Genomic DNA, 27,246 nt, shown 5'->3' with positions numbered 1-27,246 from the left:
GTTAAGACACTTAAGCTTGACAATCCTGGTCAAATATAGCTCATAAAAAGTTTTCCCAGCTAATTTTAAGATCTAAATATCTTATTTGAAGAAGTCTCACCAAGCCATTTTTCATTTGTTCTGTTGGCAGATTTTTTTCACTTATTTCAAGGTAAAAGTTCTTTAAAATAATTTATTTTTCTTGTTTTGAGAGGGGCATTTTTTCCAGTGCTCTGGTTATAAAAGGTGTGAATCTGTGTGTGAACAAGAAAACACTGATAGAAATACACCACCCATGTCAGAATGATCTCACTGTATTCATCCCTAAACGCTACCATGTGCAGCATTTACACAGTAATCCTTTATACGTTTTAGAGTTCAAAATAGGCCCGGGAGCATTAACTGTTGCGTACATTCTGTGCGTTCGCCATCAGCAGCGTTACAGACAGACACACACAGGCTTCCACGCTAACACTTCCACCCTGCTTCCATCAGAGCACAGTGTTTGGAGATGAAAGATGAGACAGAATGTGAACTTCACAAGAGAGGAACACTCATACCATCAGAGGCGGCCAATTGATGTGAGTGAATTAATCATCTGCAACTCGCTATCCAAAATACTTCTGTATGAGCTAATGGAAGCACTCCTCCAGCATGAGGAGACAAATTAACGTGTTGATGAGCAGCGTCCCAGATATTTACGGGCCGATCCACCGCTGCAGGCTGCTGCTGCTGCTGCTGATGCTGTGCTACCTGCCTGTCAGCATCCCGTCATCTGCTCTGCTTCTCCGTCCAGCTTCTGTCTGTCTGTCTGTCTGTCTCCTTCCTCCTCTCTCTTTTCTCGCTCAGTAGAATCTTGGCTGAGAGCGTGAGAGATGAAAAGAAAACAAAATGCCTTTTGATGCAGCAGCGTTGTGTCACGGCTCTGTCAGAGAGCGTTACCCTGAAATCAGCCACGGGGCGTCAAAGCCAAAATTTCCCGACCGTTAATGCACAGGCGTACAGTATGGGCAGAGCTGGGCGAATGGGAACGCAGCAGAATGCACATGTCATCCCTTCCAAGTGCCTTTTTTCATTTCGTTCTCTCTCTCGGCCGTTCTCTTCTCTTCGTGTTCCCTATAGTCGGCACTACAAAGCCGTGTGAATTCAGCCAACAGCGTTTTCAGTTAGGGCTGCTCTGATCGAATAACTGCGAACCGCACGCAATGTTGGATTGTTGGCTGTCGTACTGTTTCATGTTTGACATATTCACAGCGAGGGGAGAGTGATATTACCCTCCTGTTATGCGGCGAATAACGCAGAGACCTTTGAAACTGCCAGGAAGATGAATTTACCTCAGTGCTGTGAGAAACACACCGGCTGTGTAACCTTGTTGAGGACTCGGAGACATTTGAATTTCCTCTCAGAGAAACAGTCCAGCGTTATTTCACCACCTTTGCGTCAAGTAGGTGAAGTCACCTCAGATTTTAAGGTGCAATGCCAGATGTTGACATATATGTAAAGCATTACTCTAGCAGCAATCAATAGCTGTTATATGAAGGCATAGTATTATGATTATGTCTTTAGCTGGGAATGAAGTCCTGCATGTGTGCTGTCATATCAGTATGGATAATGTGTATTATCAGCTGTAGAATAAGATTTATTGTCCTCATCTGGATTATTTTTCAAATTTTAATAATTGAAGGCATCCAGTTTATTTTCATTTGTGTTTATTATCCCCCGCCTCCACAAAGTGGAAAAGGGGGGTATAGGTTTGACCTCCGTCCGTATGTGCGTCTGTCCGACATGAAGGGGACAGCTTTTCTCAGAAACTATCACAGCTAGGATTACGAAATTTAGTGTGTAGCTTCACACCATGGACACTTTGATCAAGTTTGAAAATGAGACCTGTGCGATGATATTTAACAGAGTTATGGCCCTCGATCACTATTTTGGATATAGACTCATAGACATCACATGTGGCGGGGGATATTGATGACCATGTCGTCTTGTTGTCAGCTGGATCGGTCTCAGTACAGTCATTGTCACTCCACTGCCTCCTCTCCAGACGTGTGTCCACTGGATGCGTTTTTCCCACATGTAAATGCATCTGAAAATTGCACGCATGGTGGGCGGTCACCAGCGGGACACAACATGGTCACATGACAGCGCTGGAGCTTCAGCGAGCCAAAAACACTTCAGCGAAAAGTATTTCTGAAAGCATCTGAGGTGAGAAATAAGCTGTGCAGCAGCCGAATCTGTGCTGGTTTTAGATCACCAACGGCTACTTTAGATGTTTGAGGACAGTTTCACGATGCGTTGGATCTCTGCACGCTGCGTCAGATTGCAGCTGGAAATGCACTGTGTGTTGCATTCTGGTCCGGGTGCGGTGCGTTCCGAGCTGTGATCCGGTGTGTTTACCTGCGGCTCATTTGCATAAAGTACAGTGGACTTCTGCTTTATGCAAATTCGAGCGTGTAGATCCGGCGCATCAGAAAACATCCATCAAACGTCTACACTCGCCGTCGTTGACCTAAAAGGAGGACAGATTCAGCTGCTGCACAGCTTATTTCTGGCCTCAAATGTTTTCAGAACTACTTTTCGCTGAATTGTTTCCAAAATAAGAGAGATGACCTCATTGTTTCAGTTGATGCATTTCTTTTGTAAAATAATTTTCATATGAAGAAACATGAAAGCTTTTAGTGCTTAAATATCATTGTTGTCATTTTTTTATGTGCTGCTGGGATTAAACACTGCCCCCCCAGTAAAATTAGTCTTGAACCGCCACTGACACTCTTTCATTATAAACATGGACAGCAGGTGAAAGAAGGAAAATGGGTGTTTAGTTACTTTTGCACAAACTAAAAGTGAACCAAATTATAGTGCAAAATGCAGTTATTATTAAAAAAAAAACAATGTTATTACCACGTTATAGACATAGACTGTATATAAAGATGGACGTAGCATTTGGCTCCAAAAATGAAGCCCATCCGGAAATGTCAACAACTTTCAATATCACGCCGTCTGCTAGGAGCCTTTTCTCCATAGACCCCCATTCATTTTTGGAAAGAATAAAATTTGATAGACTGATTTTCTAAAGCTCAGGATTTTTTCCCGTTAGTTTTCATGGTCAAAATGAGAGATCAGGTGGCCGATCTTAAAATAAATCAATACTGAATTTTAAATAAATCGTTAAAGTTGGTGGAGCCAGGGGGCGTGGCTATACTTGATAGACAGTCTAGTCTGGAATGATTGACGGATCCTTTAGGGCGAGGCTTTCATCAGTCTGGCTTCAGTCTGGCCCCCCCATAGACTGGTCCTGCCCCTAGTTGCTCTCCGGTCCAGTCTGTTTGATGACGCTTTTTACGTCACTGGCTCCAAAAAAATCCAAAATGGCGACCAGGAAGTAGCAAAATCCGGGCTTCATTTTCTCGACGTTGAAACCAACGGGTGACGTCACGGTTAGTTCACGCCTGGTTCTATACAAGAAGCGGCACAGAGAGCAGCATGAAATAAAAACGGTGTATGGATGGAATTCTGCCTCCAGTCTCTGTGTGTCTGTTTCCTCATGAGTTCGCTCCAGTCTGACAAACCAGGGAAACAGAAGCATACAGAGTGGATCAGTAAAATGAAGCAGAAGCAGGTGAAGGTAACTCAGTGTCCTAGCATGGGCTAATAATTGAAGCTGGATCATTTTTGTGCTGGCTCTCATGCACACAAATGAAAGTGAAGAGAGCAGTTTATTTCGGTCTAAAATTCTGGTAATTTACTTTCAAACGCACAAAGCTCCATCATGTACGACACCAGCGCTGCAGGTTGAGGGTATTTTTGTTTCCCCACCAGCGTGTTTGGCATTTAAGCTTGAAAAGTGCTTCAGCGGTTTTGAAAACTCCGACTGTTCAGTCCCGATCTCCGTAGGCTTTTATGCCTGTTTTCCGCTGGATTTCTTTATGGTGCGCAGAAAAGCTCGTTCGCTGAGATGAATGCGGCATGGAAAAAAAACCCACACACACATAAATGGCCGCCAATTATTTTCAACTCCACTTTATCAGGGACCACACTTCAGCTGCACTTGAATGAATGAACTGCTGAGGAGTTGTGCAGCGCGGGCAACAACAAGAGAGCGAGAAGTCAAGCAGCCTGAGGGAAAGAAGAACGGCGGGGTGGAACGAGGAGCTGGAGAGGTTCAGGCTGCTGAGGACCGAGCTGAGTGTGCAGCCCAAAACACAATGTGCTCTTTCTGTTTTTTTTTTAAACCACTGCTGACATTTTTGAGCAGACATCTGGGCACTTCTTTGCTTTTGGGGCCCCCGAAGGCACAAACACAATATTTTAAATATTATGCTCACAAAAAAACGACAGCACTGTTGGCATCGTTTAGCGCTATAAATGTTTTTACGTTCATTTTATTCGGGGTTTGTGGGCATTTTACACCTTATTAGACGGTTTACGGTTAAAAGAAGGCACGGAAGGACAGACAATGAGGAAGAGATGGACACGAAGACATAAATCCTCAGTTAGATAACTTTAATATCCATTTTTTACTCTCTTTGTGGTGTTGCTGTTCTGTTACTGTAAGATTATTTATATTTCTATACAATTAATTAAATTGTATGACCAGTTGACTTGTTTGTTTCATATTTATTGTGTCTCTTTTGGACATGGATCACTTCTTTTGAACAATTTACTGTTTCCTTGCTTTGTTAATTTACAAATAATGACTCATTAAAATCGCAGGAAAGAAAAAAAATACATACAAATGACATCAGTATCAAAAATCTATACTTTCATGAATGTTAATTTGTTCTTTCACATTTCTTTTTTTTTTAAAAGTTGTATTTAAATCAGAAAAATATCATTATTTTATAGATATTTGCTGTTATTTGAAAAAAAATATGCATTTTAAGGGTTGAAAAATGGATAGATTTTAGTTGATTTGTTAAATTACAGATGATATCTCGTAAAATCACAGAAAAAGAATAATATTTGTTCTTTAACAGCATCTGGCTCTAAATTTACATGATGTATGTATTTAAATCTGCTACAAATATGATTTTATGGATATTTTGACTGTTTTTCAAGGTTTTTGAACGTCATTACATTCTTTAGGGCTCAACCGATATTCATTTGCAGTAAAAATGAAAGACCAAAAGACCAAAATCTGAACCGTATTTCTTCCTCCAGGTTTCCTCGAACGATCTACAATCAGTGGGATGAGACTCAAAGGAGAGGCTGGATGATGATGACCACAATAATAGCATCCTGAGGTAAGAATGAGATGGGATGGATCAGAGCTAGCTGGTTAACTTTACATACGTGCATTTAGAATGTCACAACCTGTAGAATTCCTCTGACAAACAAATCATCTGTTAATTTCAGATTTTAAACCATTTTAAATTATTATTATCACTGTTTGTTGTTTTGAAGTGTGGCAGCTTTTGTTGTCTGAGCAGTCACAGGTTAGCTGCTCGAGCAATGGAGATATGATGGAGGAAGAAGCAGTTTTAAGACTTTTTTTGTGGAAAAGTTAATTCTATTTATTAGGGATAAAAGGATTCCTCGAGTAGTTCGATTGCTAAAATTCCTCGAGGCAAAATTCTCTGAATCGAGCCTTCGTTTGTTGTGCCTCTTTGTGCGAGCCGGCTCGACAAAAAGTAAAACGTCAGTCAGAGTTAACGGGTAAGAAGATGGTTTTCAACTTTGTATCAACTCCGACTTTCTGCTTCAAACTCGTCACACAAACGGGAGCGTTTAACGATCACTAGACTCGTTTTCTGCTCTAAATGAGGCGACGGTGTTCAGCTGCTTCAGTCAACAGGTTGTTTTATTGGAGAACAAAGAGGAGCAGAAACATTTATGACGGTAAAAAGGTTATGTATGACAGGAATGCTTGTAGAAAACTGTTTATTTTACTGATCAGTGCAGCTGATTATTGATAACAGACAGCTGCACAATTTATATAATCAAACATGATGTTGTATTGAAGTGAACGTGGGTCTGACACCGACTCAGAATGAAGGAAATCACTTTAGTTTGTGTCCAAATTAGGAATAAAACCCCTGTACTATACTGTACTATACTATACACCCCCTGTCAAAAGTTTTAGGACGCTTTCTCATTCAAATGAATGTGAAAGCGTCCTAAAACTTTTGACAGGGGGTGTATATGTATAACACGTTGCAGATGTTCTTCCGTGTTCCTCCAGGACGGTTATTTCTGTTGCACGGCGCGCTCACTTCCTCTTTTGATGCCGTAACACCAAGCATGGAATCCGATTACTCAATAATCGCCAGAATTAATCAACAGAATACTCGATTACTAAAATAATCGATAGCTGCAGTAGATTTAATAAACAGATCTGAGTTTTTAATGATTAAACCAACGACCGTAGAGAAATTTTGTATTAACTCACATCAACTATAATAATAATGAACAGCAAAAAATGAGCATAACAAATGTGGTTTTAGGTCTGGCAGGTCTGTTCTCTCTAATCACTTCCAGGAGTCACTTTCTTCTATTTAAACGTTCATTTTTGTCGATAATTTAAGCTCATGACCTCAATATTTCTGAATGAAAACCCTCAGAAATCACATTAGCCTGCTGCACGACCAACAGTAATGGCAATATTTTCGTGCTTTGTCGTTGCTTTTTATTCATTATGATGTTATTGAACTTCATTAGATTCACTATTTATATTGACAGAGGAGTTATTTTTCATGTTAAGATGATTTATCTCGAGAAAAAGCAGAGAAAGATTAGCTACAGAGACTCCATTAAACTCATCTATTTTTGAAATGTTTCATTCATTTGGCTTTGATCTCTCCATCTCCTGCTATTACTGCCGTGTTAACTTTGTGGCGGTATAGATTTCTGAGGTTATAGCGAGTTTCCAGCAAATAAAAAGCTGATAAATGCTGCTTTGCCGTCCATGCTTTGGATATTATTCTATTTTCCAATAAGCAGTAACATGCAGATGGTCCCTCGGAGCGTCCACGGCCGTGTGAGTGATGTTTTGATTAAATCTTTAATTGGCCTTGTCTCACAGACGTCATTGATTTGTCCGACAGCACAACGTGAGAGGTGACTTATTTATTTATATCGCCAAATTAATAATGGCTGCTGTCATTTCAAGTTCAAACCTGCGATCCCCGAACACGCCCACGGCTGCTTTTTCAGAGCAGGAAAAAGGAAGGAGCTCTGCTGTGGGACGAGTAAAGAAACCATAACCGGCTCAGCAGAAAGCGAGCCTCTGGGTTGGATGGGAGCTGAGGAGAATCACCGGACAGTCATGAAATCACCCACAGCAGCTTTAGATTAATACGGTGGTGTCAAAGTCATTCTAGTTCAGTAAAATCACCAGTAAAACCAGAACATAATAACCTATAAATACACACAACTCCAGATGTTTCCTTTGTTTTTGTGCAAAAGAGTTCATTCTGAAAATGTTCACATTTAAGGAATTATCTTTTTACAAAGCATCACGAACAACCTGAAATCTCAGAAGAAAAATAAATTCAATTTCAGCAACTTTCATCCTCGGTTTATCATTTCCACATCACAACTTTCACATCAGAGCGTCTGCAAAGGAACACAACATTTAGTCACCTGGAGCTGAACCACAGAGGATTTAACTTCATGATCAAAGCGACAGTAAAACAACATCATATGCAAAACAAAATGTTACAACAACGAAACACAAACGACAAAGTGAGAAACAAATGGACAAAATGAGACAAACGAAACAAAATAAAAAGAGACCAAAAAATAAATGACAAAAATTACACAAAAAATGACACAAACGCCAAAAGCGAGAGACAAAATGACTAAAAAAAGCAGACAAATGCCACAAGCATTACAAAAACCCCACAAAACAACGCAAACGATACACAAAACAATAAATAACATGAAAACCAAAATGACAAAAAAAGACAAAAACCACAAGCGAGATAAAAAAGAAACACGCAACGGCAAAGACACGAGACAAACGACAAAAATCAGACAAAAAAAATCCAAAAACCAACAAAAAGAAGACAATTTTACAAAAATTAGACACAAAACTTTATCAAAAAAGTTATGGTCTAGAAATGATTTTAAATGTATAGTTTTACTAATTTATAATCTGCAGTTAATGTCTTCTCTGTAATTTTTCCACTTTGAGGGCCGGATTGGACCCTCTGGAGGACCACTTTTGGACCACGGGCCTCATGTTGGACACCCTTGCCATAGGCGTTATTTATGGAGCTGGAGCTGTAACAGTTTCCACTTTTCTAGGAAGCTTTTGGAGTGAGTCTGTGGGAATTTTGGTCTGTTCATTGAGCAGAGCATTTATGAGGTCAGGCAGTGATGTTGGAGCAGAAGGCCTGGCTCACAACCTCCACTCCTGTTTGATGGGGTTGAGGTCAGGACTCCAGTTCTTCCACACCAGGCTCACCAAACCGTGCTTTTATAGACCTTGCTTTGTGCGCTGGGAACAGAAACGGGCCTTTCTTGTTCCCACAAAGTTGGAAGCGTAGAATTGTCCAAAATTTCTTGGGATTAAGATTTAGTTTGACTGTAATGAAGGGACCAGCCCCTAAAATAAAACCCTGTACATCATCATCCCTCCTCCAGGAAACTTTGTCGTCCTCCCAGCATCCAAGACGTTTCCACTGCTTCAGAGTTCAGCGTGACTTTCTTTACACCGCTACATCCGACGCTTGGCTTTGTGCTTGCTGATGTAAAGCTTGAATGCAGCTGCTTGGCCATTGAAACTCATCCATAAAGCTCCCAGTGCACAGTTTCTGTGCTGTTTTTAATGTTTGGAACTCTGTACTTCCAGAGCTAACAGAGCAATTACTGTTTTTATGTATGACCGTGGGCTGTGACCTCGTAGCTGAGTTGCTGTTGTTCCTTAACACTTTCACTTTCCAATGAAACCACTTAGAGATGAGCCTGGTAAACATCCAGCAGGAAGAAGATTTCATGAGCAGACTTATCCGTGACAGCACTGAGTTCTTTAGATTCTTTCACAAATGGAGGCTGCATGGCTGGATTTCATAAACCTGTGGCAATGAGTCTGAATGAATCACCTGAAGTAAGAAGCGTATCCCCAAACATGTTTCCATATAGTGTCTAAAGCATGTCATAATTTACTGGAAATGTAATAAAATTTGCTCTTGATGAAAAATGGAACAAAAGCCAATCATTTGGTAACTTGGCTGATGGTGTAAGACAGTTTTGAACAGTAATATAGAAAAATATCTTTCAGGCGAGTCTTTTTACCTCCGCCAAGGAGGTCATGCGATCGGGTGCGTTTATTTATTTGTCTGTCTGTCTTGTGTGTCTGTGGACAGGATTTCTCCGAAACGACTTGTCGGATCTTCATGAAATTTTCACCAGAGGTGGATCTTGGCCCAGGGAAGACTCCATTCAAATTTTGTGTTGATCCAGATAAGGATCTGGATTCTGGATCCGGATTTAGATTTTCCAACTTTACCATCCACATCTTCCCTTGGCGGAGGTCAGAAATCTCGGATTGCTCTTGTTTTTATATTAAAATACTTTTCATGAGTTTTGTAATGCCAGCCATGTCCTGAATCAGAGTCTGCATCCTTGGAAGGAATGAGCCATTACATCCTTCAAAGTTTGGGTCTTTTCAAGGACGCCAAAGCTGCATCTGAGTGTTTGTCAAATGAGACAATCTAGCCTACAATGGACTTCTTGATTGCGTTGTCTGGTCTCGTAACATCGAACCTGTTGCCTAGCAACCCTAATTTTTTATCCTGAGGATAAGAATAAGATGGCATTGTAATTTTACCTAATTTGTAAAACTTAATTAGATTCTGAAATTGTATTTTTGTGTTGAATATTTTTATATCCTTGAATAACTTGAGGTGCTTTTACTGTAACAGTCTGAAAAACAACAAATGTTCACAGCTTGTTCAAATTTCTTAACATTAACACCAATATTAACTTAAAATATTATAAAATTACAATCCAGCCTCTGAGGTCAGCTGGATGTAACAAAATCACCAGATGTTATTGGTTCAGGTAAAGGGATTTATTGCTCAGGAGCAAATTCAACATAGAAGTGATTAGGGCTGGGCGATAAATCGAATTAATTCGATTAATTTGCATTTTTAAAACCTGACGATTTGAAAATTCGCCAAATCGTAAAATCGAGGCCAGCTTAAATATACAACAATACAGATTCTTCTTCTGCCTTTCACGACTTGTGCACTGGAGTTTGCTTCCGCCTCTCATCTCCTTCCACCAAAACACTCACACCCCCGTCATGGCGGACAGAACAGCAGACGAAGAGTTGGTCGCGAGAAAAGGGCCTGATGTTACATCGATTATATGGAAGTGGTTCGGCTTTGAAAAGACTGACACAGAGCAAACTACTGTCATGTGCAAGGTTTGCAAAAGTACTGTGAAAACGAAGAGTAGCAGCACAACTAACCTCTTTCAGCACCTCCAGCAGAGGCATCCTAAAGAATGGGAAGAGTGCTGACAGCTACGGGAGTGCGGCATGGCTAGCACTAGCCATAGCAAACAGACAGCAAAGAAACAACAAAAATCGATTAAAATCGTAATCGTCCAAGATGACTAAAAAAATCGAGATTTTATTTTTTGGCCATGTTGCCCAGCCTTAGAAGTGGTCAAACAAAGCAAAACAAGGCTGGTGGGAACCAAACAAACCAAACAAGGGCTAACAGAGTATCTAACCTAGCTAACCTACTCCCGAGCCAAACCGAATCACAATGGCAACACCCACCACAAACAGAAACGAACACTACCAGTGCACAGAACTAACTAAACAAAACTGGTGCCTCTGAACACACACATTTAATGCACAATATGCAAGGACTAACGTCACGAATTGCTTCTCCCTGAATGTGGTGCACTGCTAACAGGAGCTTCAGTTTCCACTAAGACCACCAACAGAAGCTCTAAATGCCCGTAGTCACCCCTCAGTGGCTCTTTTGATAATTTATTATCTTATTTTGGTTTTTATTAGTTAATATTAGGCCTTATTTCTGTCTTTTCTAGCATTCTAAGGCTACTTGTTTGCGTCTTTAATGCATATATTTGCCCTGGTTACCGATGTTCTTGCTGTCTATCACAACATTGGCAGAAATGACGCCATTACCTGTTTGTAAGGAACCGTAATGAGATAAATAGCCTGCTTTCATTTGTTTGACATTATTGGAGATGCCTGTGTTTTTTAGTTTTACACTTGTTCAGCAGCTGGAGAACAACAGCTAGTAATCTGACATGATTGAAAACACACTCAGCATCATCCTAACTGTGTCTAAATATGATGACTTCGGCTCCTGTCATTTGCTCCCTGTTTGATGCTAATATTTCCTTTATTTTCCGTTGGATTGTGGATATGTTGGTGCACCGCCTCCGTCAGCTGACATTACTGGCAGGGATGCTGCTTTTTACCAGACACTGTGTGACTGCAGCTGCTCGAGAAGCTGAATTCATTTGTGGAGGACTTTGCCAATGAGGAGCTTCTAAATGATGTTACTGCACCGCTAAATATCCATCTATGTTACAGTGGATGCAGAGGCAGCGTTTTGTTCTGGATGGATGAAGTGCACCAGAGTGGAGGAAGAACAAAAACCAGAGCTCACTTCCAGAATCTGTGGTTAGAATCAGGCAACAAAAGGGTTTCTGTTCGGATACGGAGAAGTTATGATGCATGGCCGCCTACAACCAAACACCACATGGCGTTTTAGAGGAGGATTCTTCTAAGTATTATAGATACAACTGAGTAAAATGTAAAGTTATTTCTATAGATATAGTAGTAAACCTGTTGACTGATTTATGTTAAAAAACATGAACATAATTTTTTTTTTCTTTTTTGCTTTAAGTGAAAATGTATGCAAGATATATCCCGTGGACTTCAGAAGTCCTTGAATTATATATTGACCTGGACAATATTCTTGTCATTTTGGATCATTTTTCAAGTCATTTCAGACAAATTTCATGTCATCCTGGACTAATTTTCTGTAATTATGGATCATTTTCGAGTCATTTTGGACTTTTCTTTATTTTGGACAATGTTTTAGTGATTTTGTACAATTTTCTTGTCATTTTCAACAAGTTTTCTGTCAGCTTGGATCTTTTCTCGTCATTTTGGATCATTTTGTGTCTTTGCGATAATTTTCAAGTCATTTCGGACAAATTTCATGTCATTCTGGACTAATTTTCTCTAATTATGGATCATTTTCAAGTAATTTTAGACAATTTTTGAGTCATTTTGGAGTTTTTTGATATTTGGACAATGTTTTAGTGATTTTGTACAATTTTCTTGTCATTTTCAACAAGTTTTCTGTCGGCTTAGATCTTTTCTCGTCATTTTAGATTATTTTGTGTCTTTGGGATATTTTTCAAGTCATTTAGGACCAATTTCATGTCATTTAGGACTAATTTTCTATAGTTATGGATCATTTTCAAGTTATTTTGGACAATTTTCGAGTCATTTTGGACTTTTTTTCATATTTTGGACAATGTTTTAGTGATTTTGGGCGATTTTCTTGTCATTTTCAACAAGTTTTCTGTCAGCTTGGATCTTTTCTTATCATTTTAGATCATTTTGTGTCTTTGGGATAATTTTCAAGTCATTTCGGACAAATTTCACGTCATTCTGGACTAATTTTCCATAATTATGGATCATTTTCAAGTAATTTTGGAGAAATTTCAACTCATTTTGGACAAGTTTTGAGTCATTTTGGACGATTTTCACGAATGGCACCTGATGGTTGGAGATGAAACTCGTAACCAAACTTTGCGTCTTTATTTTCTGCTTTCATGGAGGTTTATATCCGAAGCATTTAAGTGAAACTATCAAACATTTCTTCTTGCTATCATGAAGTGTCGGAGCATAATTACGCTGAGTTGTAGCTACACACAGTAACTGTAAGGACTGAAGCTCCAGCCATCTTTACTGTACTTTTATTATTACTATCTCCTGTGTTCAGGCAGCCTGGCAGCAGAGCAGTCCAACGCTTTGGATCCTGTCGTACGAAATCTACAGCTGGCAGTATTGTCACATCCATTAAATGTCAATCAGACCTTAATACAATCCCCTGCTGTGTCTCTTATTGGCGGTGTATAATTCAGTCTTTAAACTTTTTTTTTTTTTTTTTTTTCCACTGCGAGCCAGAGCCGGAGTTTTCTCAGCGACTCTCGGGTCATGCTACGGGAAGTGTTGGAATAGCGTTGCGAGCGGAGATGCCATTACCGACTCTTTTGCTGCTGTTCTCATTATAAAAGATCAAGTGAAACAGCAGCTGGCTTGCTGCCTCTGGAAAGCTGTGATAATAATTGTGTGTGCGGTTTCAGTGTGTGTGTGTGTGTGTGTGTGTGTGTGTGTGTGTGTGGTTGGGAGAACACTGCATGAGGCTGAGAAAGAGAAGACAGAACCATAAAAAGGGCATTTTACGACTCATGTCAGCGGTGCGGTATCGTTTCACCTAAATGCTTCTCTCCATAAAAAGACAGAGATGTTTTTCAATAGCAGCAGAAGCGGTAAAGTTTTGGATATACTATCCGACCCAGTGACAGATGCATGCCTCTCGGCTTATCCCAGATCATCTCAAGGTCAAAGGGACTTTTCGGCGTAAGGCAATACGCTGCGCAGAGCAGTTCCAGGATCTGTTTAATATGGCGGCGGTATCATGCTGAGTTAGCCTTTAAAGCCGACCGCCGTTACTTTCTCAGAGTGAGTGATGAGAGACCACATTGAAATGCATATGTAGCGCTGAAGTCAGTCTTTCCTGTTATTGCTTCACATACTACATAATATAAATTTCACATAAACAGTCATTATCTCCGCCCAGATAGGTTTCCCTGCCTTTGGAAGCACACGTGAGCCCTGAAGGATGGAAGCTCACCGCAGCTTTCCTCCGCTTCGTACCTCACGCTGCACTTCAACGCCGTCTAAATAAACAAGAAGAAAATAAAGAACGCCCCTTCAATTGATTTTTTTCCCCCCACAAAGAATAGAGGCAGATTGAATTTGTGTCTGTTAAATCTGTTTTTAAGTCAACAGGTTCTCATGTTAAGTTGCAGAACTCCTGCATAAGCCATTCTGAAAATAAACACCCAGAAAGCGATAGGCCTGTTTATTCTAACATTATTTCTCAATAGGAGTCCAGTCAGAGCAGAAATGCAGGTTTTTACTTGAGAGGAGAGATTCAACATTCCAGGAAACAGTCTCAGGAGATGGATAGCGGTCTTATGTCCGTGTGTTAAATATGAAGCCAGAAGTTATCCAGCTCAGACTACAGGAGTTTTAAAGTCCTAAAAGATTCTGAAATCGTATTGCATCACACACAAGAGGAGCACAGATATTCTTCTGTTAAATCTCAAATATGCACACAGTAGTGATGGGCGATACCACACTTTTAAGATCTGAGACGATACCGATTTCTGCTAGGTTCTTATCGGTGATTTTTTTCTCAACCACAATATTAATATCCTTAAAAACAAATCAAATATTTTAATGCACCTAGTTCAATATATAAAAGTCAGACAAATAGTTAACATAAATATAAATTAAATAAAACAACATTTGACCTTTCTTCATTACCAACAAAATGATCCTGACAGAAATGCAAATCAATTCATTTACCATCCATACATAAATATGAATAAATAAAATTGTAAAAAGATCAAAAAAGTGCAGATTTCAACTCCAACTTTGTCAAACTAACCATACCTTTGGAGTAAGTTCCCTAAAAATATCTGGAGTTGACACATGCACTTTAGTAATCAATTAGTAATCAGTACTTTAATGGTGTCGTCAATCCAAATCCAAAACAGATGTCGTACAGGTGTCAATATATCGATACTATCCACCCATCACTAACACACAACACACACACACACAATATTATTCAGATCCCGAGGGAACAAACGGGGAGCGGAGCAGAACCTCGTGATCTGATGGGGAAACAGGAAATGAAATGGAGAATGGTAGGGCAACAGCTTAACCTGATGCTAAAAACACTTTGTAGTGGAAAATAAACAAAAGCTAAGAGCTAGCAAGAAGTGGGGGTGAGATTGTTTTAGTATCTGTAGCTAACATCAGCTTCAAGGGCTAGAAGGTTTAGTTCTGCTTGGCGGCAGTGTCTGAAGCTCTAACCATCTGCTGCTTCTGGTTCTTCTGTAACAAGAAAAACACTGAGAGAGCACAGTACTCCACCAAGACCGAATCACATGACCTAAATATTCTAACAGACTGATATTGTTGTTGACGTTGAGGTTTCGGTGTGTATTGTTAAGTTCCAGATTTACCTAATGTCAGTGAACGTGTCATGTTTAGTTAGCTCACCTCTGATTGGCTGAAAGTTCAGCAGCAGAGAGAGCTGGGAATGGCGGCTAATTCTGGAGCTAAGTTATGGGGTTTTTCTAGTTATGTAGCAGGTATTGATATGAATTTTAGAGGAAAGAAAACTGGAGGATGTGCAGAGAAACAACAGGATTGTTCAACTGTTGATGTCTACTGAAGCTCCTACGATCACCATGACCACCATGACTGAGGATCTCCTCAGACAAGAGGATTGTTCTGATGAGGATGAAATTACGGGACTCAAACACCGCCACAATTTAATCAGTTGTTGTCATTTCTAGGGCTGGACCCAAATATCCATTTCGGTTGCGATGGTGGTATCTGAATATTTATTTTGAGATCCAAATATTCGCATCACACCCCCAATATGAACTAATATCCAAGATCCCAAACCAGATTTCTCTAAAATTGTCCCAAAACTCCAGCATTTTGAGCCCAGCCTGAGCTAAGCAAAACTACTGGAAACAAGAAGCAGCTGCTAACTTGACCATTAGTTCTAAAATACAACAACCAGGATCTCCAAAACCCTCGGGTCTGAAGTTTAAGCCAAGAACCTGAAGTTCTTCAACTTAAAGAAATGAAAATTGAGTGCCTGAGATTCCATCTCCTCTAAACATTTACATTTTAAATGCAGAACTCCTGCCAAGAATCCCTAAGATCCCTAAAATGAAGTGCTGCTTAGTGTCAACATTTAATTACAGAAGCTTTTCAGAAACTCCCGTGTGTCCTTTCACATTTAACCTCAGCTTTGTGTACGTATTGTTCTCATGTCTCTTTTCCTGTGCTATTGTGTCTATTTTCTATGTGAGCACCTGCTGCTCACCATTTTACCCGTTTTAAAGCTAAGATGAGCTAGCGGTATCGACTTTTTCATCTAAATGTGATGATTTTCCTGAAGTTCCTCAGTATATCTGTACTTTCAGTTCATTTACACACAATTATTTTGTTCATTGGTGCTTTGAAGTTTGCGAACTTTGCAGGATTCTCTGTGTTTCTGCATAAACCTAGAATGACCTAAAACATCAGTAGATTTTCAGACTTTCCTCAATAAATAATTGACTGAGTCTAATATTTTTATCTCAGTTGTTTAATATGGCTCTCTTTTTCTACTTTTAGGACTTCAGTGAAAATTTAATGACACTTGAAGTCATATTTATGCAGAAATATAGAAACTTCTAAAGGGTTGCAGTTAATGCTGGTTCATATTCACATAGTTTAGTTATAATCTTCATATGAAGACAAATTTAGCTCTAAATTGGATCATTAAAATAGTCAATAAGCAGCTGTTGTGTGGAGGAACTTTCTTTAATCTGGTTTATTGTTGGCCTTTGGAGGTCGCAGATATTTGTGTAAAGAGCTAAACCAGAATAAAGCCAAAACCTGGACAGCATCCAGTAACCAGGTCACCACATGTGCTATTGACTTCGTCTTTACAGGCAATGAGGAGGTGGGTTTACAATGAAGCCCTGCCAATACTCTCTTTCCCATTTGACATTTGCTGGCATCGGTGACTCGGTCTTTGTTGGTGTGGCTCTGAACGAGATCATTGTGGATTTGAAATGAAACACTTGACTCTAGAGGCTGAAGTTCTCACTCCCAGCTTTGATTTGAAGTTTCTTGAATGTGTTGGATTGGAGTCAGGTGACTGACTTGGCAAGGCAAGAACGTTCTACTGTTTGACCCTCAGAACCTTCAGTTTAAGTACGTTTGGATCAACGCTCCACCCAGTAATGATGTGAACAACCTCAGACACCCTTAAAGTCAAGCAAGTCAGCACTTAACACCTCGCTGCCATTCTTTCAGTTCCTGTCCAATGTGCTAGAGTCAAAACAATAAAAAAAACAGGCATATTGCAAACCACTTGTCTTCATCTGTAATATAGTAACTGTTTGCCCTTGAAATATTTATTTTGTGCATTATTAATGTTTTAAACCAGTACATGCATGTAGAATCAGGCTGAAACTAGTAATCATTTCTCTTTTCAGTCAACTTGTTGGTTTTTCATCAATTAGTCAGATAGTTTCTATAGTTTTTACTGGTCTGCTGTGAGGATGTTAGCATTCTGATATTAACATTTCATAGCGATACTGTGGCTAAGAACAGCTTATGGATGTGTTACAGCTGTTGGATACCAGATACTAAGATGATGTCCATTCATTAAATATAAATTCCATGAGCCAAAAAAACAGTGTTGCTTCCACACTCTTTGGTACACGGCGCATTCATCGAGTAAAAGTTGCTTTTTCCAGTCACTGCGAAAGTTTACAAGGAGGAGGTTGAAGTTGTCTCGTGAACTTTGAAGACTTTTTGTTTGTTGTAGTGGAAGTATAAGTTTTCATTTCAGATTGCCACATACATCAGGGTGGATTTAAAGGTATTTTCTCAGCTAATCATTTTTTTTTTTTTTAGTTTCTTGTTCTATAAAATCTTAGAAAACGGTGACATATGTTGGTCAGTGTTGATGACGTGCTCAGATGTTGAGTTTTGTCCAGAACCCAAAGACATAGAAGTAAAGAAAGCAGAAAATATTCACATTTATGATATTGATAAACCTACAGGGTCAGTTACCACTCTTCAGTTCATTGGTCCCTCAGCTCTGCTACGCATATTTTAGCATCTTCCAGCATCTTCCAGCATCCTGTTTTAATTTTGCAACCGACAGCCTTACACTCATTGCTCAAGGGAATGCTGGTTAGAGTTAAATATTTCCTTCAGAAGTCGGTTGAGACCAAAACGGAGCTAAAGACGACTGAATTTTCGACTTAAAACCATCGAGTGGCCGAAAACGTGGCTCCAAATGGATGCTAATGTGGGTTCTGAATGATAAACAGGCAGTGGCTTGCTAATATGTTTGCCGTATTGATTTTACAAGTGGATCATATGTAAATGTTGAGCTTACAGCTTAGGCTGGACCCAAGTGGTTCCACAAAAATCTATTAATACAGTTTTAAAACTGAGTAAGCATGTTTTTTTCCTTCACGGTAGCAGAAAACCAGTGAATCCTTTGTTTCTGTCTGACAACGCTAAACAGCAACAGTGATGGAAATAAAGTATTTTTTAGTCCCATCAAACTTGTCCTCTCTGCATTATCTACAGCACAATAACTGCTCTAATTAACAGGCAAGACCTTGTTGAGCAAATCCTGAGTGTGGAATGGATTTTTTAAGAAGAAATAAGGGTTTTAAGTGTACACTGCTAATCCATGCATTTTTCTGGTTTGTGCCCCCAGATTGCTAATTAACCTGCATCAGCCTGTTTGTTCGGTTGTATTTCAGGGCAGTTTATGAGCTTCAGCAACCTGTTACTGTCCTCTTCACTCACCGAAAAGCTTCTCCTATTTATTTATCTGCCCGAGTTGCCTGGAAGATGATTAATCCTTCTAATTCTCCAGAAGTTAAAGTGTTTCGTTTGCAGACTTTCCTCTGCTTGGACGGTGGCCAAGCGAGGGGCTGGAAGGACGGCTGTAGATGGAGTAGTGTCGTTAACCTTTAGGTGTAACGCGCGCTGGAATGAGGAATATTTCTGCAGTTGTTTTCAGATATGGGAAAGGTCACGCTGTTATCAGAGCAGACTTTATGTCTTTGCTTTACAGACAGCTTTCTGCAGAAGGGCATGGAGAGGTGGAAGTGTATGAAAAGCTGCTGTTGACCCGCAGAGCCAAGAACCAAGCAGAAGGCTCTTGGAAAAACGATAAAAAGTTTCCACCCTTGAACGGCTTTGACCTGAAACATCGCAGAGAAATGTCTTTTATGATGCTAAATGATAAAAATAATGATTTGTTTGTCGCCTCGCTCAGTCGGCCTCACTTTACCTCAGCTAATTGCTACAGAGAGGAGCTGTGACCTTGCTGTATTCACTGCTGTACGCTGAACCTGACAGGGATGTATGGAGACTGTACAGGTTTAGTTCAGCCTCTTCAAGATGAACTGAATTTGTTAATCTTACCGATGTTTCAATCCATGCGTGTCGGTTTACTAATCTAAAGCAGTGGTAGCAGTTTTTTGTGTGTTTTTAAGTGAAATGTAGGCCTTTTTGACTGACGAGCCCGATTTCCAGGCAGTTCAAGCAAAAATAAGTTTTACTAATTTACAATCTGCAGTTAATGTCTACTCTGGGATTTGTACACTTTGAGGGCCGGATTGGACCTTCTGGAGGACCACTTTTGGACCACGGGCCGCATGTTGGACACCCCTGGTCTAAATAAACATTTTTTTATTTTTAAAATGTAACAATTAAATGTTGCTATTTAGCCTTAATTCTTTCTGTCACAGTAAAGACCTTCAGTTTCAGCAGAAGAAGAAATTTTGGCCTGTTGGATCACTATTTAATGAAAAAAATCAAGCTTAGTCAAGTGCAGCATATCCATAATGAACTTAAATTAAGCATTACTTTAGAATTATGCAGAACAAAGCAGCCTTTCTCTGTTTTTGTCCTCGCTCTGGAGGCAGACGTCGTCCTGAACAGTGTGAGCTGAGAAGTCTCAGGTTGTGGCTGCAGGAAGGTTGATTAAAACGTGCTGTGTGAGTTAAGACCCAGTCGTACCTGTTTAATAAAACCCACACAGCGTCCGCCAGCCTTCCAAGGCTCCTGCTCACACGCTATGTGATGCAACGCCAAACATTTGGGTGGAACTTCAGCAACACTTATGGAGACATAAATAGACTTCTGACAATCTGGATCACAGGCCGAAAGAAGAGAGTCCCATCCTGAACCGAGTGCTGAATGCTGAACGGTTCCAGACCCATTTACATGCAGTTACACCCCTAGTTTCAACGCTTCTGTAATAATTTAAGATTTGATGCTGTCAAACTGACCTAATTACAAAGTTTATGATAAAGATGATGGGATTTGCAGTGCAGAGGAATTGCAAGATGAACCAATAATGATGTAGAACAATATTTCCTAGAGACCTCTGCAGTTTCCACATGTGACTCCACGTAAATGGTTTTCTGTGTCAGAGGGCTGCAAATATTCTTACCCAAGAAGACTATTTTTAGTAGCCTGAACATGTAAAACTGAATTACAATCATATAACGACATCCTGAAATTCTCATCAGGACATTTTAATGTGCAAATAATACAATTCTAAAATTCAAATCATAACATTCCCAAATTCAAGTCATTACTTTCTAAAATTTGAATCATAACATTCCAAAATTCTAATGACGGCATTCTAAGATTCAAATCGTAAATTCCCAAAATTCTAATCATAACAGTCTGACGTTAAAACGGCAACTTACCAAAATTTGAATCATAACATTCAAAGGTTGAAATTGTAGAATTCTAGCGTTCTGACATTCAGATCATAATATTTCAAAATTCTAATCATAACATTCTAAATTTCAAAAATGCTAAAATTCGAATAATGGAGTTCTGAAAACCAAACCTTTAATTTCTAACCTGCAGACCATCACATTCTAACATTCCAATCACAATAGTTCCAAACACAAATCATCACATTCTGAAATTTGAATCACAGCATTCCAAGATTCAAATGAAAACACTGAAATCACAACACACTTAGAATCAAATCATAACGTGTTGAGATTCACAACATTACAATCTAAAAATCCAAATTATAACATTCTAAATACTTTCATTATGGCATTGCAAAATTCCAATCATAATATTCTTAAATTCAAATGACAGTGTTCCAAAATTCAAAACATGGCATTCTAAAATCTGAAGCATAAAGTTCTGACATTCTCAAATTCAAACCATAACATTCTGAAATCCAGATTGTAACATTCAAGCTGCGGCATTCAAATCAAACATTCCAAAATTTAAATCATAACATTCAATAATTCAAATCAAACATTCTGAAGTTCAAATCATAGCATTCTAAAATTAAATCTTGACATTTTAACATTCAAATCATAACTTTCTGAATTTCAAACCACAGTGTTGTGAAATCCAAACCATAACATTGCAAATCTGAAATCAAAACGTTCTGACATCCAAATCCTAACGCTGCAAAATTCTGATCCTAACATTCAAAAATTCCAATCTTCTAATCATGACGTTCTGAAATTCAAATCATAGCATTCTAAATATTTTAACTGTGACATTCCACAACTCTGATCATAACGTTCTCAAATTCAAATGACAGTATTTCAAAATTCAGAACATGGCATTCTAACATTTGAAACATGACATTCTTGCATTCAAGTCAACACATTCTGAAATTTCATTCAAAACATTCAAAAAATTAAGATAAGATTCTAATATTCGAATCATAACATTCCAAAATTTGATTCATAACATTCCAGAATTCAAATCATAACATTCTGAAATTCAAACTAAACATGCAAACATTTGAATCGTTTTACTTTAGTTTAGATTTTAGAGTTCTAAATAGATCTCCTCCCTTTAAATATTTTGACCTCTGGGTGGAATCCACTGATCTGAAACTGGAATATTTGACTCTTTACTGTGAGTTTATGATAAAAGTGATGGGATTTGTACCAGTGCTTTCCTTTGCTGTTGACTTTAGCCCGTTATATCTACCAGCGAGCCCTTGTGACTTGATTCCTGTCGGTGAGAACAGATGGAAATGAATTAGAGAAAGTCCAAGAAACAATAAATCATGTGGTAGAAAAACAGCATCCTCCATATGTCCTGCTTTGTCAGTTATCACCTGACCGTTCCTTCCTTGAAGGTTTTGAACTCCAGGTAGGAAATGAACCCCCGCAGAGTCTGTTCGGATCATCGAGCTGCAGAAGGAACCAGAAAGAGAAAAACGTGGCGTATGGAATGAACCGCATGTAGATCCTGAATACCCATCAGTGTGGTGCCGGGAACACGGAGCTGAATAATGGGATTTCACACGTGGCACTGTGGGACCAGGTCCGGCTTTGTGTGCTGGACTGATGAAGGTCCTCACAGAGCGATGCAGAAATAAATAGGCCAGACCAACGTGGGACTGTCTGCCGATTGATTTTCAGAGGCGATCCTTGTATCATCCTTGGCTCTGATATCCTATCTGTCTCCAGTGTCGGCCCCTAGATACCCATCTAAGATGAAAAACCCAGACACAGTGCCATGTAATAGTGCTGTGAACCTGGGGCAGTGGGGCTTTTCAATCACACCCAGATGGAATGAATGCCCTTGCACACGGTGTTAAGAAAAAAAAAAGGCGTCAGCATTATTTATCCTCTCAACAGTGTTTCATTCCTTTAGAATTGAAAAATAAATGGGCTAGTTTTTTTTTTTTTGAGTATTCCTTTAATATGAAATCACATCACTGCCTTGTATGTCAAGATGGGAGCTTTTGAAGTAGGCGAGGAGAACTTTATTTTTTTTTCTTAAAAGAAATCTTCAGAAGTTCACCTTCATGCCTGTCTTTGTAGTTTCACAGGAGACGTTGAGTCATTGTTGAGTGTTATTATCACGTTTCAGCTCGGCTCTGAAAGCAGATCGCTGGCAGCGGTGCTATTTGTGACAACTGAGAATAGAGCGACGTTCCCCTAAATGTCAGTAAAGATACTTCTGTACGGGAAAAATCTGATTTCCTCTTGCTTAAAATGCACCCCAGACACAATGCGGCCACTTACATTAAATTGGCTAACAGCTTAAATCAAAGTTTGAGTGAGCGCCAGCAAATTAAATGAACTTACATTCAGCTCAAAGCATTCAAAGCCAACAGAATGACTTGGTGGTTATTCAATGGAGAGGCCCCTATAGAAAGTGGAGCGAGAAAGTATTGAATCATGGAAAGAGAGAATCATTAAAAAGTCCTTCCTTTCCACTCGGCGGATCCGTGCATGTGTCTCTTTAATGGCCTCGATTGCAGCGTCGTCCGGGTGTGACGGTTCGGCCTCGCCTCGCCTCGCCCTCCCCCGCTGCCACACTTTGAAGTCGGGTCAGGAATGCTTGCCCCCGTGTTTTCGGCGAAATATCGTCTCGGCGTTGGGATCCTCGGAGGCCGCTGCGCCCCCCTGCCACCGGCCTAATGCGGGGCCATGTGGGCTGATTTTGTGGGGAATCTTTGAAATGGTAATAAGACGGAGGGAAGCGTCGTCTTTCTCTCCGAGAGGGAGGAAGAAGGGGAAGAAAGTAAGTGGGGGGGGAGGTTTCGGAAGCGGCGCTCCAGGTCACAGAGATGTAATGATGGGCTGGGATGAGCTGGGGTTTGCCGGAGGATTACCGTCTGTCTTCAGCCCCTCCAAGGCCGGCGTTTCAATCCCCACGGAGCAGATTTGCTTCCAGTGCCAATATGAAAAGAGAAGGGCAGCCTGTGGACTAAGAAAATAAGCACTCGGCCCGGTGGGTTGTATGTGCAGCAAAAATCCACTGGCCGAGAGAAAAAGCAAACAACGGACTGTTTTCTTCTCTGTGGCTGTTGTTTAGCTGACCTGCATTAATGGGAACAGAAATAGATGTGGGATTAATATCAGAAAGACCCTGTGATTTAATTGGAGTGGGAATTATCGTTTTGTTTCACTTTCTCTTTTTACCTAAAACACAGAAGCTTCAGTGAATAAACACACTAAAATAAAAACAACAGAGGTGACTGGAATTAATGAAAGGATCAGTTCGTTTGTAGATTTATCTGTTCGGCTCTTTTATGGCCTCAAAACAGTCAGCAGGAGAACAATTCTGGTCCCTGACACAAATACAAACATTTAGGGAATCATTAGGGTATAGTTTGATTTCTACACTGTAAAAAACAATCTGTTATATAAAAAAAAACTATTGGGGTCAGAATCTGTTAAGAAAATGAAAATAGAGGCAAATTTCTATACAGTAGTAATTAGCTGAATTCAATTATTATAAATAACAAGTTAAACAGTCTTAATTTTATAGGCAGAAATTGTAATGAAGTTAAATACTAAATGAAAAAAATATTAATTAAAAAAATCAAGTTTTGTTATGTGAAATATTTTTTTGTAATTTCAGCAAATATATGCAATTTAACAAAATATGAAAAATAATAATGCATATTTTTTAATCCTTAATTTAATATACTTTTTTCAAATTATCATTAACTATTAGAAACTATCCCAAACTGTAAATAATCCAATTTTTGTTACTTCAACATTTGACCATAAAGTTAGTTAGTTTTATTGTATTCAAATCTGCATTTAAACAATATTAGTTTGTAAATATTTGTGATTTTTTTCATGTTTAGTCAGGATTTTAAAATGGTAATGTTCACTGTCGATTTACAGATTTTCCCAGTTTCGTTAAATTCCAGAAAATAGCAAAAAATATCACAGAAAAAAAGCCATAATAAAGTTAGTGAATGTGGTATAACCCAATGTGACGGTAAATGTAAACAAAGCCGTCTGATAGCGCCACGTGACGACTGTACAAACAGTATTCATTCACTCCGCTCACCAGCTAGTTCCGATGAAAAGCCGTATGTAAAACAAGAACCAGCCTGTAATCAGTTGTAATGTAACAGCGAAATGACTTAAGTTGAGGATGTCGTAAACCGAGGACCTCCTGTACGCAATTACACAGAGGTTAGTAGTAAAAAAGAAGTTCAAAATGTAGTGTCTAAAAGTGTTTGTGTGATGTGTCAAAAAATTAATCAGATAAAACAAGTACTAAATGTACACTGTAGACTAATAATTTACGTTGACTCACGTACATCGTAGGCTGAAATTCAGCTGCGTTTTCATCGTCAATCTGCACAGAGCAAACTTCATGTCATGCCCAAAGATTATTAGATTCATGTCGTACAGCAGAGCAAGCTTAGCCTAGCCGCGCTAGACCCAGCTCTTAAGGCACAAGGGTCTAGGGCCGCTCGACAGGGAGGGAGGCGGGCTAAAAGGTTGTCTTTCAAATCACTCTGCAGCAATTGGGTAGGTATACAACCAATCAGTGCAACGAATAGGCTGACGGAGTTCCTAGAGCGCCGGCGGATTGTGGCTAAGTCCCGTTAGCTTCCCAACCAGCGGAGCCAACTGGTATATTAAGGATTTGCCATATCCCGTCAGCATAAGTCCAAATACGTCTTTCTTCTCAATGAAACACTTCAGTGCCGTCCTTTGTTTATCTTTCAAGTTGAATTTTAGCTTCAAATCTTTAAGGGCTGTGGCCAAAGCCGAGTCGAAAGATAACTGTTTATTGTGCGCCGGTTGTTTCTGTCAGAATCGTCACGCCTCTGTCGTCACTTAGTTACGCCCGCCTTCTGACTCTACACTTCATGGTGATTGGTCCGGCCAGTTTTAGGAGAATCCAGCCTGGAGCCTTATGGAGGGTAACTAGACCCACTCTGGCAGAGAATTAAATTCGTTGCTGTGGGTTGTCTAGCGCGGCTAGGCTAGAGCAAGCTGTGGACTTATGAGAATGCTAAAATCACACCGTGTGGAGAGGCCTTTAAAGGAGTCAATAGAAACTCAAGATTATGGTCTTTACAAGCAGATGCCAACTTTAGTTCATGACTGCAGCTTTGTTTTTAGCCGTACACATGGAATTCACCCTCAATATAAACTCAAAGCGTTCTGCCTGGTCAGATGTTTGGCGGTTGGGGCGAGTCGGCCCTTAAAGCTCAACATTTCTGGTTTAGTCCAGCAGGTTTCTTGTGTCTCCCAGCGTGTGGAGGGTCCCTGAACATCTGAACCTCTGCACCGGCACACGGCTGAGCAGACAGGATGAAGAGCTCGTCAGTCTCCTTCCAGCAATCTTCACCTTCCCCTCTAGAAAATCTGGAAGCCATCACGGCTCGGCTCGTATCTCCCCTCCGGCTAGATATGCAGTGAGCTCACATTATAAATATCTCCATTCTGTTTGATTGCCCTCCAAATAAGTCAGAGTGTTCAAACAAGCACAGAGCACTGCTCCACTGCCTCCCATTGTCTGGCTCTGAGCTATTGACGCTGCAGTTGACGATTTATTATAGGCACCTTTCCCAAGTGACCGATAAGCATTGTGATGGATGCATGATTTTAGTGTGCCAAAACGCCTTTATCTCTCCCCCCCGAGCGACTATCTCGAGCGGCCCTGATGAGCTGTGCTTACTCTCCCTGCTCTGACTTTCTTTCTCTCCCCTCAGATGGAAACCACAGCTAGTGTTATCCTCTGAAGAGCCCGTTTCACCAGCAACAAATGTACTCTATTATTTGCTGATTTCGTTATCTGTGCACTTTGTGGCTTCTCCTGTCCCTTTCCAGTTTGTTTGCTAGTGTATGTACGTATGTGTGAATGAGTTTACAAGCATATGCATTAGTGCACGTATCCACGAATGCTTGTTATTCTGCGCTCTAGATGCAATATCCGGCTATTTAGGGACCCAGCTATCAATCATCTCAATTATTGCTGGCAAACTTCAAAGTGCTTTTGACTTGCTGCTCATTTTCTTTCTATTAGTAACACTCAAGTGGATGGGAACACAAAGGAGCAGAAACTGGGGTGTTTATGTGGCGGCAGAGTGTGATTTTAGAGCCAGAGTGACGAGAAATGTCTTCACTTAAGGTGGAACATGTCGCTCTGCTTGATGTCCAATTAAGTCTGATGCTTCTCTTTTTACTGAAAAAATTCCTGCATAAAGCAGGGGTGTCCAACATGAGGCCCGTGGTCCAAAAGTGGTCCTCCAGAGGGTCCAATCCGGTCCTCAAAGTGTAAAAATCACAGAGAAGACATTAACTGCAGATTGTAAATGAGTAAAACTATAAATTTAAAATCATTTCTAGACCATGACAAGTTGTTTGGATCAGAAAGTAAAATACTAGATTGTTCTTTGTTCTTTTATCATTTTGCAACTCGTTTTTGTCAAATATTGTCCTGTTTTTTTGTGTTTTTGTCAGACTTTTGTTGTTTGTCTCACATTTTTGTCATTTTGTTTCTGTTTTTTGTCATTTTGTTTTTGTTTTTGTCATTTTGTTTCTGTTTTTTGTCTTTTTTTGTCTGACTTTTGTTGTTTGTCTCTCGTTTTTTTTCATTTTGTTTGTTTTTTGTCATTTTGTTTCTGTTTTTTCTCTTTTTTGTCTGACTTT

General features: G+C 39.7%; 1 long non-coding RNA gene across 1 annotated transcript in view; it reads left to right on the top strand.

Moving 5' to 3' along the window:
- Positions 1-292: 292 nt before the first annotated feature.
- LOC127530263 (uncharacterized) overlaps positions 293-27,246 on the top strand; it is a 243,526-nt gene continuing 216,572 nt past the window's right edge. The window contains exons 1-2 of the long non-coding RNA XR_007936721.1: positions 293-560; positions 5,143-5,225. This is a non-coding gene — a long non-coding RNA (uncharacterized LOC127530263). The remainder of the gene's footprint in view (positions 561-5,142; positions 5,226-27,246) is intronic.

Source organism: Acanthochromis polyacanthus, chromosome 16 (assembly GCF_021347895.1).
Source record: "Acanthochromis polyacanthus isolate Apoly-LR-REF ecotype Palm Island chromosome 16, KAUST_Apoly_ChrSc, whole genome shotgun sequence".
NCBI classification, from domain to species: domain Eukaryota; kingdom Metazoa; phylum Chordata; class Actinopteri; family Pomacentridae; genus Acanthochromis; species Acanthochromis polyacanthus.
The sequence above is the reverse complement of the archived record's forward strand: the minus strand, read 5'-3'. Positions and strand labels throughout refer to the sequence as shown.